The 13,181-nt window shown below is 46.0% G+C and overlaps 1 non-coding gene across 1 annotated transcript; it reads right to left on the reverse strand.

Moving 5' to 3' along the window:
- Nucleotides 1-7,822: 7,822 nt before the first annotated feature.
- On the reverse strand, nt 7,823-7,941 carry LOC120618357 (5S ribosomal RNA). The gene has a single exon (XR_005657230.1). It is a non-coding gene; the product is annotated as a 5S ribosomal RNA (ribosomal RNA).
- Between the last annotated feature and the right edge of the window lie 5,240 nt (nt 7,942-13,181).

A 13,181-nucleotide genomic window follows, 5' to 3' on the forward strand; every position in this document is an offset into this window, starting at 1 on the left:
TGGCTTTTCCCGCCTCCGACTGCTCTTGGCTGTTCTCAGCAGCGTCAGTTGTGGACCAGTCCAAGGGCTGGACGTCACGCTGCTGCTCGTCGTGCCTAATTGAGGCACAATTCCGTGGATTCCCCGTGTCCCTTCTCGGTTTTCAGAGCAGTCAGCTGCTGTTCAGTTCTGGAATGTTCTCCTTTCTAGACCAGCCTGGCTGTTGTCTCTGTCGGACACTCGTACCCTTAATGGCCCTGGCCCACGGTGCCATTCCCTCTCCAAAGTCAGGAGTGTAGAGGGCGAGGTTCTCTTCTGCTCGTCTCTACCTGGCTTGGGCTGTCTTCGGTGACAGAACTCCCTGGCCTGAGATGACCCGAGGCCTGATGCTCAGGAAACCCTTCCCCACACCGAGAACAGTCCCTGGCAGCAGCTTCTGCTCTCCCAGCCGTGGGTCCTTGGAGAATAGGTCTCACTTCCGTTTCTGTGACACCTGTTCATTTGAGGACGGTGACCCTTTTCCTTTCTGAGACATTTTCCCATCCATCCCTCATACAACAGCATGGAGCCTTACACATCGTTTATTCATGTTCGTTATTGTTTATTGGATGACATTATTTATTGGTTAAGAAAGCGATATAGGTTTCAAGTGCGCAGTTCAGTAACACGTCTCAGGTATGTGGCACTGTGTGTTCACCACCCAAAGTCACTTCTCTTTCCATCACCGTGTATTTGACCCCTTGACCCGTATCTACCCTCCCCCTTTTACCCTGGTAACCGCTAAACTATTGTTCGTGTCTGAGTTTTTGTTTGTCTTGTTCATTCGTTGCTATCGGCTTTAGATGTCGCAAATGAGTGAAATCATACGGTTCTTGACGTTTTCCATCTGACTCGGTCTGCTTAACGCGGTAATCGCGAGATCCATCCGTGCTGTCGCAAACGGCGGGATTTCATCTTCTCCCACGGCTGAGTCGTGTTCCGTTGTGTGTGTGGACCACAGCTTCTTCATCCAGCCATCAAAGGACACTTCGTCGTTTCCGTGTCTCGGCCACTGTGAATAGCGCTGCAGTGAACATCGGGGTGCATGTATCTTCATGGATAAATGTTTACAAATTTTCGGGGTAGACACCCAGAGGAGGGATGGCTGGGTCATATGGTAATTCTAGTCTTGGTTTTTTGGGGGAACCTCCGTACTGTTTTCCATGGTGGCTGCACCAGGTTACATTCCCACCAGCAGTGGACGAGGGCTCCTTTGCCCCCACAACTTCTCCAACACCTGTTACTACTTGTCTTCTTGATGATCGCCATCTTAGCAGGTGTGAGGCGGTGTCTCATTGCGGTTTTGAGTTGCATTTCCTTGCTAGCTAGTATTCATTCACTCTGACATTTGACCCTTTTAAAGAGACAATCTTCAGAACCTGGCCCGGGCCTTTTCATGTCTCATCAACGTCCAGTTGTGGCCTTAGAATGGGCGAGTTAGAAATACTTCTATTCGCATAGAACAGAACACCTAATACAGATCGACGTTATTCTCAAACTGTCGGGTCGTATTTCATTGCATGACATTTATTCTCATGTTTCTATTTTCGCTTTCATTTCTTCTCTTCCCCTGCTCTCCCCTCTTTCTCTGTCCCCGTCCTTCGGCCAGACCAGCTGCTGTGCACGCAGGCCGACGTGGGAGGTCCCTACGAGACGCTGAGGGAGGGTCGGGCTACACTGGGGACCTCCGACTGCAGGAATTTTGGAAACTAACACAAGCACAGGGTCAGTAGCATATGGAGCTACCGCGAACACAGCCGTCGTCTCCTAGGCATGGAGTGGGGACAAGACGAGGACCCCAGGCCAGTGTGCAGCTCCGTGGGCCTAGGAGTGCAGGGGACTTCTCTGAGCATGGGGACGTGGCCTTTCTGTGGCCTCAAGCAGTGTCCTACTTGGGACCCAAAGGAGTTCATGCTTTGAACGGAATTTTTGAATCATCCCATTCGTCCTATTTAGCACTGAAAATGTAAATTTTGGTGACGGTGCCAGAATACCCGAAAAAAGGACTATAAATATACTACTCGACGTTGGATTTTGCTTGAGAAAGACATAATGGGAAGCAAGTTAGCTTCAAACATCCCATCATTTTTCACGGGCAGTTGAGATAACTACTTGCTGTTGGTATTATGCTGCATAATTGTACAGGGTAATTGCTTCTGGTTGTCTCATAGTATCTGTTCTATAGCCTTCTATTTTATTGGTGTTTTTAAGGTGTGTTTTTTTATCGATTTGGCATATCCACAGCAATCAACTGCTGTTGGATTGATTAGATACTAGCGTGAACCTGAAACATTGCGTGCATCGATTCGCAATCTGTGAAGCTGTTTATTTGCCGTCCTGCACGTATTTATTACTCTGGTGTAAGTAATGTTAACATTAGAGAGAATATTTTGGGGGGTGTTCCTAGTGATAAATTAAATATCCCGAGGTTACTTCTTTTGAGGTACTGCCTAGACGCGTCTTGGCCAGTGGTAGAAAACATGGAACGAGGCCCCGCAGGCCCTCGGCAGGGACAGTGAGCTGTCACACGCTTTCCACGCCTAGCACGGTGAGCGGAGTGTCGTAGGTGCTTGATCAATGTTGGTTGATTGAATGTGTTTAGGAAGGCTGTTGTTGAATCTTCCAGAAAATAACAAACGATACATTCCTCCACCTTTATTTCCCCTGAGCACCAACGGCGAGATTCGGGTGGCCTCGTGGAGAAGGAGCACAGCCACCGCAGAGAAGTGCCAACGGCCACCTCACTGGGCCCTTGCTAGAGATCTAGCATAGCTCTTTTTTGTCTTTTTCTTTTCTTTTTTTTTTTTTTTTGGTGTTTTACAGACTTTTCTCATGGCAGCCGCAACTTATATATGTAGATATTGTCTATTGCGAGGCGTTATTTTACTGTGACCAATCCCTGCCCCTTCTCTCTCTCTCTTTGGCTCCCATCGGTGACCAATGGCAGAATGCGGCTTAGCAGACCGACTTTAATTTTGAGGATGAATGGCAAGAGGAGGCTTTTCAGATGGAATGGCCGCTTGTTCTTAAAAATGGCGTTAACATTTCAGAGTAACAGGGGCCATTTGGTGTATTGATTGCTAAGTTTTTGAAGTATTCTCATTTTTCGTTTCCACATTTTGATCTGGTGAGTAAAACGCGGAGTGAGGAGGGAAAGCTGGCTGGTGACTGGAGACTAGAAAGATGGATGGAGGCATGGCCCGGGGGAGTCGGTCTGGTCCCTCCGGGTCCCTGCAGGCTTGCAGATGGAGGAGACTGATTTGGCTTCTTGCCGTTCGAGGTAGTGATTGAAGTAGCCAGAAAATGTTATTCACAGCTCTCGTAAAGTGAGTAATTTACTCCCGTCCCTCCGACAGAATGCAATCTGTACAGCCTTTGGGACTCTTCGGATAAAGTGCTCTACAAACATGTCAGATGAGTTTGGGTTTTATTACCGAGGCACCTGGTTAGGATGGAAAATGAGAGTTAAGTTAAACATAAGGATTTATTGCCGGAGGGAGCCTCTTTTAACATAATTGCTTTAAGAAACAAATGTGTGATAAAAGAGTCAAAATCATCTGCATGCTATAAATTTGATTTGATATAGTTACCTTCGAATGCAGGTGCAACTCATTTTTTGGTAAATAATTAATATTGTGTCTGAAGCATCGTAAAATCCTGTGTCTTCACTTGAGTGCAGCGATGTTTTCTTCATGAGCTCCAGCTGAGCCTCTATTACTGGGCCCTACAGGAGCACACAGCGGACACACCGCCCGGTCACCGAGTTCTCCCGGGAACTGGGAAGGTGGCATGTGTGTGTGTGTGTGTGTCCTTGTGTGACTACACTAGGGGAAGGAGAGAAAGGGCTGTGATGGAGAGAGGGAGAGGAGACAGAGTTGGGGTTCTACGGAAAAAATGTGGTCTCTAAGTTCTCCGTTTCCTCTTCAAATTGCACATGGCAAGTAAGAGCATGACTGTTGTGACAGGCCACAGTGAGCGACACGGAGGTGCTGATCGTATTGCTCAGTGGGGTGGGAATGTCCAGCCAACAGCGCTTTTCATGGTCCTTGGAGAATGGTCATCCGAAGGGGAAGGGGGCTTCGAAGGCAGGAAATGGGAAACGTTTCTGACAGGAGATGCTTTGAATGAGTTTAGCGCTGTGGCTCGGCAGGATAATTCCATGTAGATATTTAAAAACTCTTTTCTTTCTTCTTTGTTTTAATTGATGTTTTTCCTATGAATACTACAATTGATGAGTTAATGTAATTGATCAGAATATATTCTTGAAAGACACCAGATCAGAGGCGATAACTATGGGTGTCAGTCTGGGCAAGCGAAAGGAACATTCTGACCCGAACAACTAGGGCATTTGGGCATCTAAACAGCGAGAGAACTTCATCTTCTAGCTGCCCTCTCTTCTCAGCTTATTTGTCATTAAAATGGTTTTTGATTTATTAATATACATATATTATATGTAACAATATATTTATTACATATTTTAATATTATTTACATATACGATTTACACACATTACATATAAAATCCATAATAATATATTACTTATGCTATATAAAATCATAAGGCCGGGCATCAAAGGTGACAGCAGCTCTGAACCACTCATCCACCTGGCAGCCGACAGCCCCGATCCTTTGCTAGGGTGGTGGAACACTTGGATAAAATATAAACACACCACTTTCTTTTGAAGAAGTAATTATTATCGAGCAGTTTACTTTATCTACTTATAACGCATGTGAAGCGGAGCAGGGCTGAGGTGCTGGGAGACGCCCTGACCGCGTCCTGCTCCCGTAATCTCTCCATGCTGTCTCGCGGGAGCCGGGCTCTAGGACCATCGACCTGGTTTTTGTCACAAGGGTCACCCTTATTTCTCTATGAGATAAATGTGCTTGGTGACTTGAGAGTCACATTCAGTTAAACTGACCGATAATTACTGGGCAAATGGCCATCCGCCTGAGCTTCTGAACCCCACATGGCAAACTTCAGAGAGCCTTCGGGTGCTCAGTGGATGCTGGGCGTGGGCCGCCGACCCGGAGTGCTGGCCAGGACACTCAAATGTTCTGCCATGCTCACAGTTTGCCGTTGAAGCAGGCTTCCTTCTATCCTTCAGGATTTTAGAAGAGAAAGGCTGTGAAGGTTTGTTTGGGTAGTTGGTTTGAAACAGATCATTCTTCTTTTTGCTAAATACAGAGCAAGTAAAAATATTTCCTGAAACGTCTGGTTTGGTGCGTTGGCCTCAGGCACCAACATTCATGGCCATAGTAAAATCAGGGTTAACAGCCACCTCTGCAGTCCTGCCAGAGGAAGGTTTTTTTTTTTTAGAAAAACATCAAGTAATGCAGCAAAAGGTTGACTAATGGGGTAGTGAAAGATCAACGTGACTCTGATGTGGCTGTGTAGCTGATGGGACAAAGTGGGTGTGGTTGTGACGTGCACATGGACAAGGATGTTCCTCATTAATTTTTGTGTACCAGCATTTAGCACAGTAGGTGGTATGCTGTAGCCAGGGGGAAAATGTTTTTCGAAGGAATAATTTTAAAAAGGCAGATAGAACATCAATAAGCAGTATTCTCTGAGAGACTGAGGGCTCATTTCGACATTGTGATACAACAGTAGCCTTAGACCGAGTATGTAAAAGTGTGTAGAGGCTGTTTTACCACATGAAAGGTGTTTTTCTTAATTCCCTGGACATCCACACCCAAGGAATTTGTTTTTCTTAATTCCCTTTTTGTGTATCTTTGTCTTCTAAGTTGTTCACTTTTGCTCTTAACTTTACTGTTTCTTCCTTTCTGCATTTTGGAAATTTTTATTCTGTTGCTCTTTATGTAATTACTTAAGTTGTGTGCTTAGTTCTTCAACTTTCGGCCTTTTCAAGGCTTTTTATTTTCTTAAGCATTGAAGCCTATAAATTTCTCTTTAATAATGTGTGGCTACAACTCGTGAGTTTTGCTACGTGGTTTATATTTATGATTCTTTAGTTCAGAGTATGTTTGTATGTTCGGTTATGGTTTCTTCTTTGAACTAGGGCTATTTAATGAGGTTTTTAAATTTTACACATGTAGGGAGGGTTAAAAATATTTTTGTTATTGATTTCTAACTTATTTGCACTGGGTTAGAGAATGTGGTTTGTATGTTAACAATTTTTAGAGGTGTGTCGAGGCTTGGATCATAGCCCAGGATACCGTCAATCTTTATAAATATTCCATGTCCACTTGAGAATTCTGCAATTTTAGGGAGCAAGTCAGGATAGTTAATTGTGATGCTTAAATATTCTGTGTTTCTTTCTAATTTTAAAGATTGCTTGCTCTATCAATTATTTAGAGAAGAATGTTTAAAAAAATCTTTATATTAGTGAATTTGTCAGTGTCTCCTGTAGTCCTGCCATTTAAAAACTATATTTTGAAGTTATATTAATAGGTGCATACAAGTTTAAGATTTTTCTATCCTTTGACAGAAATGATAACAAAATTGACCATTTTATTATGGTCAAGTGACTTCGTTTCTCTCTATGAATGTTTATTGCTTTAAATAATATATTTTTTTTCTATTGTTAATGGTAATTCTCAGTTAGTATTTTCTATGCATATCTTTTAATTTGCAACTTTTCTGGGTCTTTCTGTCTTAGGTGTGTCACCAGTATACTGTATATATAATTTAAAAAATACAGTCTGACAACCTGTGCCTATGAACTGATGAGTTTAAGCCATTTATATTTGTTGTTATTATTGGTATATATTTTATTTATTTCTAACATGTTTTGTGTTTTCTATTTGTTCTGCCTTTTTCTTAGTACTTTTCTTCTTCTTTATTGCTTCCTTTTGGGTCGACTAGGGTTTTCTTCTTTTTCCCTCCTTACTAAAATTTTACTTCTACTGTTTGGAAGTAATATTATCTGAGAGTGGTTCCCTAAAAAATTAAAATATATTTAAGCTAACAAAATCTAGAACGAATTAATATATGTACTTTCCTCCTAAAGAATAATGGCCTTAATTCCATTTCACCCTTCCCTACCAATATCCTATTGTTCTCCAGTATTTTAGTCCTTATTTTCCTGCTTGGAATTTTTGGCATTTCTTGAATCTGAAGATTTATATCTATCATTAATTTAGAAAAATTCTTAACCATTATCTCTTCAAATATTGCTTCTTTTCCCACTGTCTCCTTCAAAAACGTCAATTAGACGGGTGGCTGACTCTACTACCATATTTCTCAGTTCCTTGTAACTATCACCTTTTCCTCCGTACAGCTCTGCGATTCCATCTGAGGCCTTTCTTCACTTATATCTTCCCCTTCACTGGTTCTCTCTTCAAAGATGTGTCATCTTTTGTTTCAACCCATGCTTTGCATTTCTAACTTTATTTATTATTTTCTGTTTATTATCTTATTCTGTTTTCCCATTTTCCAATTTTAGTAGATTTATTTGGTTCTTTCTGAAATTCTAATGACTTTTTTTTTAGTAGTTTTGCACCATGATTTTGATATCTTTTTAAATTTCTTCAAACATGGTAGGCATGTGGATTTTATATTTTATATTTTATATTTTTGTATTTAGTTCTAAATTCTATTATTGTAGTTCTAAATTCTATTTCTTTGTGGCTTTCCTTTGGGTGTTTTTCCCTTCTGTTGGTTCTTACTCATGGTGCCTTGTATCTTGATATGTATTGCCTGATTCTGAATTGTGGAAGATGGTACCCGGACATTTATATTTGGGAATTGTTTTTTTCTTTTTTTTTTTTTTTAGATGAGGCAACCCTTGGCAACCCTCATAGATTGCAAGGATCTCGTTAGCTTACAATCGCTTATTTTTTTATGCTTACGGCACCTGGTCTTCCTAGGTGGTCTCCCATTCAAGTACTAACCAGGCCTGACCCCGCTTAGCTTCCGAGATCAGACGGGATCGGGCTTGTTCAGGGTGGCATGGCCATAGGCTTATGTTAGGGAATTCTTGAGGTCTGAGGTTTAAGGTTCTTGCCCCGTGCCTGTGGACACAAACACAAGGTGTCACAGGGGCCACAGAGGCAGTATGATTCTGGCCCAAATGCAATGAGGGACAATATGTGGTTAGGAATCCTCAGAATGGAATTTGCCTCCGCTCTGTTGGTTCAGGACCAACACTGAAACAGTCTTTGCATACCGTCATCTTCTCGTGGGGGTTGTTTCCTGAGGGTGTTTCCTGCTGTTCCTTATGCGACGGCCTCAGTCTGACTTAGTGCCTGACTTAGATGCTAGCCTCGCTTTTCTGGTTTCCCCGCACAGGCCCCCGCGCTCAGCCGACCGCAGCATCTTCCAGCCTTCGTCTTTGCTTACCAACTTCCATTAGGATTTAGCATCATTTCTGGCATGTGAGAATTCTCTCCAAGTTCTTGCCACGCCAGCTACATTTTGCTAAGTGAAGTAAGTCAGGCGGAGTAAGGCAAACACTGTATGGTTTCGCTTATATGTGGAATCTAAAAAAAACCAGAGTAAATGAACGGACAAAACAGAACATCAACAGACTCATAGAGAGGGATGGTGGCTAGAGGGGTGAGGGTGGGGGATGGGTGAAACCGTGAAGGGGAAGATCGTCAATAATATCGCGACAAGTTTGCATGATGACAGACAAGTACTGGAATCAGAGGGGTGATCACCTTGTAAAGTATAAATATCGTCCACCCGAAACTGACATAACTGATATAATATCGTATACCAACTGCACTTAAATTAAAAAAAAAAAGATTTAAAATAAATATCATGTGTAACGTTTTTAATAGTTCTGTATTTGCCCCCTTTCGAGCATATGCCATTAGCTATCCTAATGAAAGCAGAAGACACTAGAAGTCCTGGGGGTTGGTCACGTGTCCCAGACAGTAGGCGGTAACTGTCCTAGAGCTTCTCTGTCGCGGTGCCTCATGATGAGCATCGAAGGGATCGAAGGGGAAGCGTCACAACTGACCCTGTTCTCGCTCTTATTAACTCAGCGTCCTCGTTTGCACGTCTGCTTAGAGAAACCAGCAGTCATCGCAGCATAAAAAGAGTCGCTCATCAACGGAAGAGTGACCAACGCCCACGGAAAGCCCCTTGCCTTCTTATCTTTTCCTTATGTTAAAAATACACGAAACAAATTTGCCTTCATGATTCTCAGTTAGAGATAAACCCCGTCGACTGGTTTTCTCCTCGTAAGACACCTTCCGTGTTTGTGAGGATACGCCGAGCCAGCTTGCTTCCTCTGCCGATGGGACGAAGAGCAGGCCCCGTGTAGAGCAGATCACGTGCAGCATAAGTCTGGTGTGAACCCCGAGCCCTTCACACCAGGAACTGGTGAGAATCCACGGCCAGGCTGGGCCAGGACGCACCCCCTGCTGGTCCGGGAACCTCTTCCTTTCCTCACGTGGTCCAGGTGTTTTTCTTCTCTGTTTCACGTGGGATGCACATGGAGGGTTACTTTGTTATCTGAGGACCTTTATGACCTTTTAGGGAGCATTCGGGGTCCACAGGGGTAAATATTCGACATTTATTCAGTTTATTAAATGTCTCCCGATGGTGCCCTTGAGCTTGTTCCTCTACTGTGGGCTGTAAAATTGTCTCACTCTTCCCTTCGAGCCCTGGAAGTGCCTTTTTCTTCGGCAGCGACAGCTCGCTGCATCTCCTATCTCGTCGTGGCCGTGCCGTGTCACGGAGAATGTTTTTCTCTTGTTTACAGGCTGGGAAGATAACTGTTAGTTGGGATTCAAGCTGAGAGGAGATTTTCTGAATTGTGCAGAGGTCCACCCAGTGTCTCGACCCTTCCCCGTGTCGCAGAAAAGCTCATGCATGCCTCGGTTGTCGCTGTCACTCTCAGTGACCGATAGGACAGGCGGCGTAATGGCTGAGAGTGTAGACGTGTCCAGGGAGCCCGCAGAATCCCAGCTCTGCCTCCCTGGCAGTGTGCTTCGGAGAAGGGACTGGACTTCCCTGCGCTCTTGCAACCTCATTTGCGAAAGGAGCGTAATTACGATTCCTCCCTAAGAGGTTTGTTGCGAGGAGAAGCATGAGCTCTCGTGTGGGACGTGCTTAGCAAATGTCCGTCAAGCGTCTGTTAAATTGTACAGGCCCCGTGCTATGGAAAAGGAATTGATTTCTAGATGCCAGAGGTTTTAGACGCGAAGTGACACGGAGCAGCGGAGAACTGTGTGCGCGTGGGCGTGCGTGCTCGAGGGCGGCCCTCCATCAGCACACGCTCGGCACCGCTAAACCCGCTTCGAGTGTCGGCGCCCGATGCCAGCACCCAGGAAGCGAGGTGAGTGTTTGCCCGGAGCTGAGGGTTCTAAATTATTCACGGAGGCTTTGCGATCTCGAATCCTTTAATTCCATCACATCTCCAGTACAAAGGCAAAGCCGGTGTTTTCTGGTTATAGATTTTGTAAAGGAAAATCCTCCAGACGTGCCGACCCGGTGAGGCCTCTTCTTTTAATATGAAGCATCAGCCGCTCCATCTTTGGCTTTAATTAAAGGTACCGCGGGAGAAAAGCCAAGGGAAACCGAACTCCGTGGAAAAAAGAGTCGTGAACAGAGGGTTTTTTAATCTCTGGATGTGGTTTTAAGCTTGTGAAACTGCGCTTTGGGACTCAAGATGGCAAATGAATTCTTTCCGAGGTGAAACAATACTTTCGAGGACCTAGAGTTGAAGACTTAAATTTCGGGGGTTTTCTTGTTGACCAAGTGCCATTATCGAGTTTCAGCCCCTTCTGTCCCTGACACTCGCCCTGTGGATTTCAGATTTGCTCCGCCGGCCCCGCCCCCCCCCATAAGTCGATCCCCCGGACCCCACGTCTTCATTCGTTTGTCCCCTACGGCTTCTGCTCCGCTGAATGGATGCTGACGGAGACACACCGTATGCCTACTGTGTGCTCTAGTTTACCTGCAGCTGTCACGGGTGCCTGAGACCTACTGCTCCCTTCCGAGGCTGTCTGCCACCCCTCGTGCCTGTTCGTGAGACTCCTCCCTCCCTCCCAGGCCCGGCTCCGGTGCCCCAGCAGACAGGATGGGACTAGCACTTTCTGTCCTGGCTCCAGCGGCTTCGTGGACAGCCACGCGTGTCTCCCGGCGCCCAGAACACTCTGCTCTGCATTGCAGGCCTTCACACCCTCCCCGCAGTGGACGGGGAGCACTCGGACGGCCGTGGCCAGATGCCCGCCTCCACCATCGGAGTCGTGCAATGCCAGCTCACCGTTGCAGACACGAAGGATTAGCATTTCCCTGGGCCAAGTTCAAAGGCATCGCCTTCCCGCTCGGGTGTTCGGAAATTTGCTCTTCCTACTGAGGTGTTAACTAGTGCTTTCAGACTTAGAAAACCAAGTAGCTGAGGACATTGGAATTGCAGGAACGAACCGGTAATATTCACGCTAATGATTATCTTTAAAAGCTTTACCCCTTTCACCGCGATGCTTAAATCTTTTTCCTCCCAAGTTGAAATTTGCTGCATGTGCCCAGGTGTCGGAAAGCACGCGTGAGCGTGTGTGGGCGCGTGCGTGGTTTACGTAGGCACAGTCATTCAGCAGTCACCTGCCCTCGCGTGATGACGCGGCCATTCTCGGCACCCGGGGGTTACCGTGCGTTTGTAGGAATAACGGGATTGGCGGAGTCTTTCCCGGAGCGTCCAGGCCCCGAATCACCTGACGTGTCAACAGGGTCCTGCTCTCATTCCCTTTCTGTGTTCCATCCTTTTAAAAAAAATTATTCAATTCATCGGGGCAACGTTGGTTAATAAAATTACACGGGTTTCAAGTGTTCAATTCGATAACACGGCATCCATATATTGCACTGTGTGTTCACCCCCAGAGTCACATCTCCTTCCGTCACCGTCCAGGGGACCCCTCGACCCTTTCCGACGCCCCCTCCCCCTTTCCCTCTGGTAACCACTAAGCCGCTGTCCTTGTTCACGAGTCTCTCTTCGTCTTGTTGGTTTGTTGCTTTCAGTTCCATCCTTTTCCCCCTTTTGTCAAACAAACAAACAAACAAACAGACAACAAACGAAATGTGACCTCCTGGAAGTCATGGAACAGAACTGACTGGAAGAAAATTCAGGCCATGTTTACATGCCGTCCGGTCTGGGGGTCCCCATCCCTGAGACAGCTCGGGGCTGCGGGAGCGTGTCCGGGAAGCGTGAGGCCCATCCTGCTGTGTGTGTGTGTGTGTTCGATTGTGTGTGTGTGTGTGTGTGTGCGCTGGCGATGCGCGTGTGTGTGTGTGTGTGTGTGATGGTATTTTATTGACTTGTGTGTGTGTATTGTGTCGGTGAGGGGCAGAACATACTGCTGACAGCGGTTCTGCTTTGATCGGGGAGCTGCTGGGCACTGTGTCCCCGACTCAGGACATCAGGAAGGATGGGCTCTGGGTGGGACCACGCTGGCCTTTGTGCCTACACATGGCTGCTTCGTCAGGGGAACTTTGCTCTAAACATGAGTGATTTAAGTGTCCACCGCAGAAGAGGTCACATCTGGGCGTCGCGCAGTTCTGCTGCACACGCCTCCGTCAGCGGGGACGAGTTGAGAAAACGCAGCTCCGGGCAGGGCCCGACGTCCGCTCCCGCCTGTGCATTCAGCACGTGACGACTCGCGTGGCACTTCTGGAGTTAAGGGTCTCTACAGGAAGCGCTCTGCTGGGAGCAGGCAAACCGGTTCGGTGTTGGAGGGAAAAGATGGTGCTGACGAAATTCGGTTTTAAGTTCAATTCGGTGGTTTTATTGCAAAGTAGAAGGAATCGGATGCTCTCTGGTCTCCGCGTATGTTCACGTGGCTGCACGCGCTCGCGTGCGCCTCGAAGGGGCCAGACCTCGTCACTTCCGAGGCCGAAGTCATTCCTAACGATAACCCGGGACTTCGTTCCATCGTTGGAGGAAGAAAGAAATGATCCTTCCTTAATAGCATTCTAATAATGTCCTGAAAGCAGATCTCAAAGGAATGTGTGAATATGCTCTCCGCTCCTCTGTGCCCGCTTCGAAATTTTCTCTTCAAACTATGTTTTACAAAAATGCCCCCGTCCGTTTGGAGGGCCCCCAGTATTTTAGAGATTGATCGTCTTGGGCTCTCTAAAGGCATCGGAACTTTGAGAAACTTATTTTCCTTTTTGAAATTGGTAGCACAGGGTGAGGAGGCTGAAGAAAGTTCCAGTGAAACACAGTGTGCGTCTATCTTTGCGTTAGAGCATTTCCT

Source organism: Pteropus medius, unplaced genomic scaffold (genome assembly GCF_902729225.1).
Source record: "Pteropus medius unplaced genomic scaffold, Ma_sr-lr_union100, whole genome shotgun sequence".
In the NCBI taxonomy this organism is placed as follows: domain Eukaryota; kingdom Metazoa; phylum Chordata; class Mammalia; order Chiroptera; family Pteropodidae; genus Pteropus; species Pteropus medius.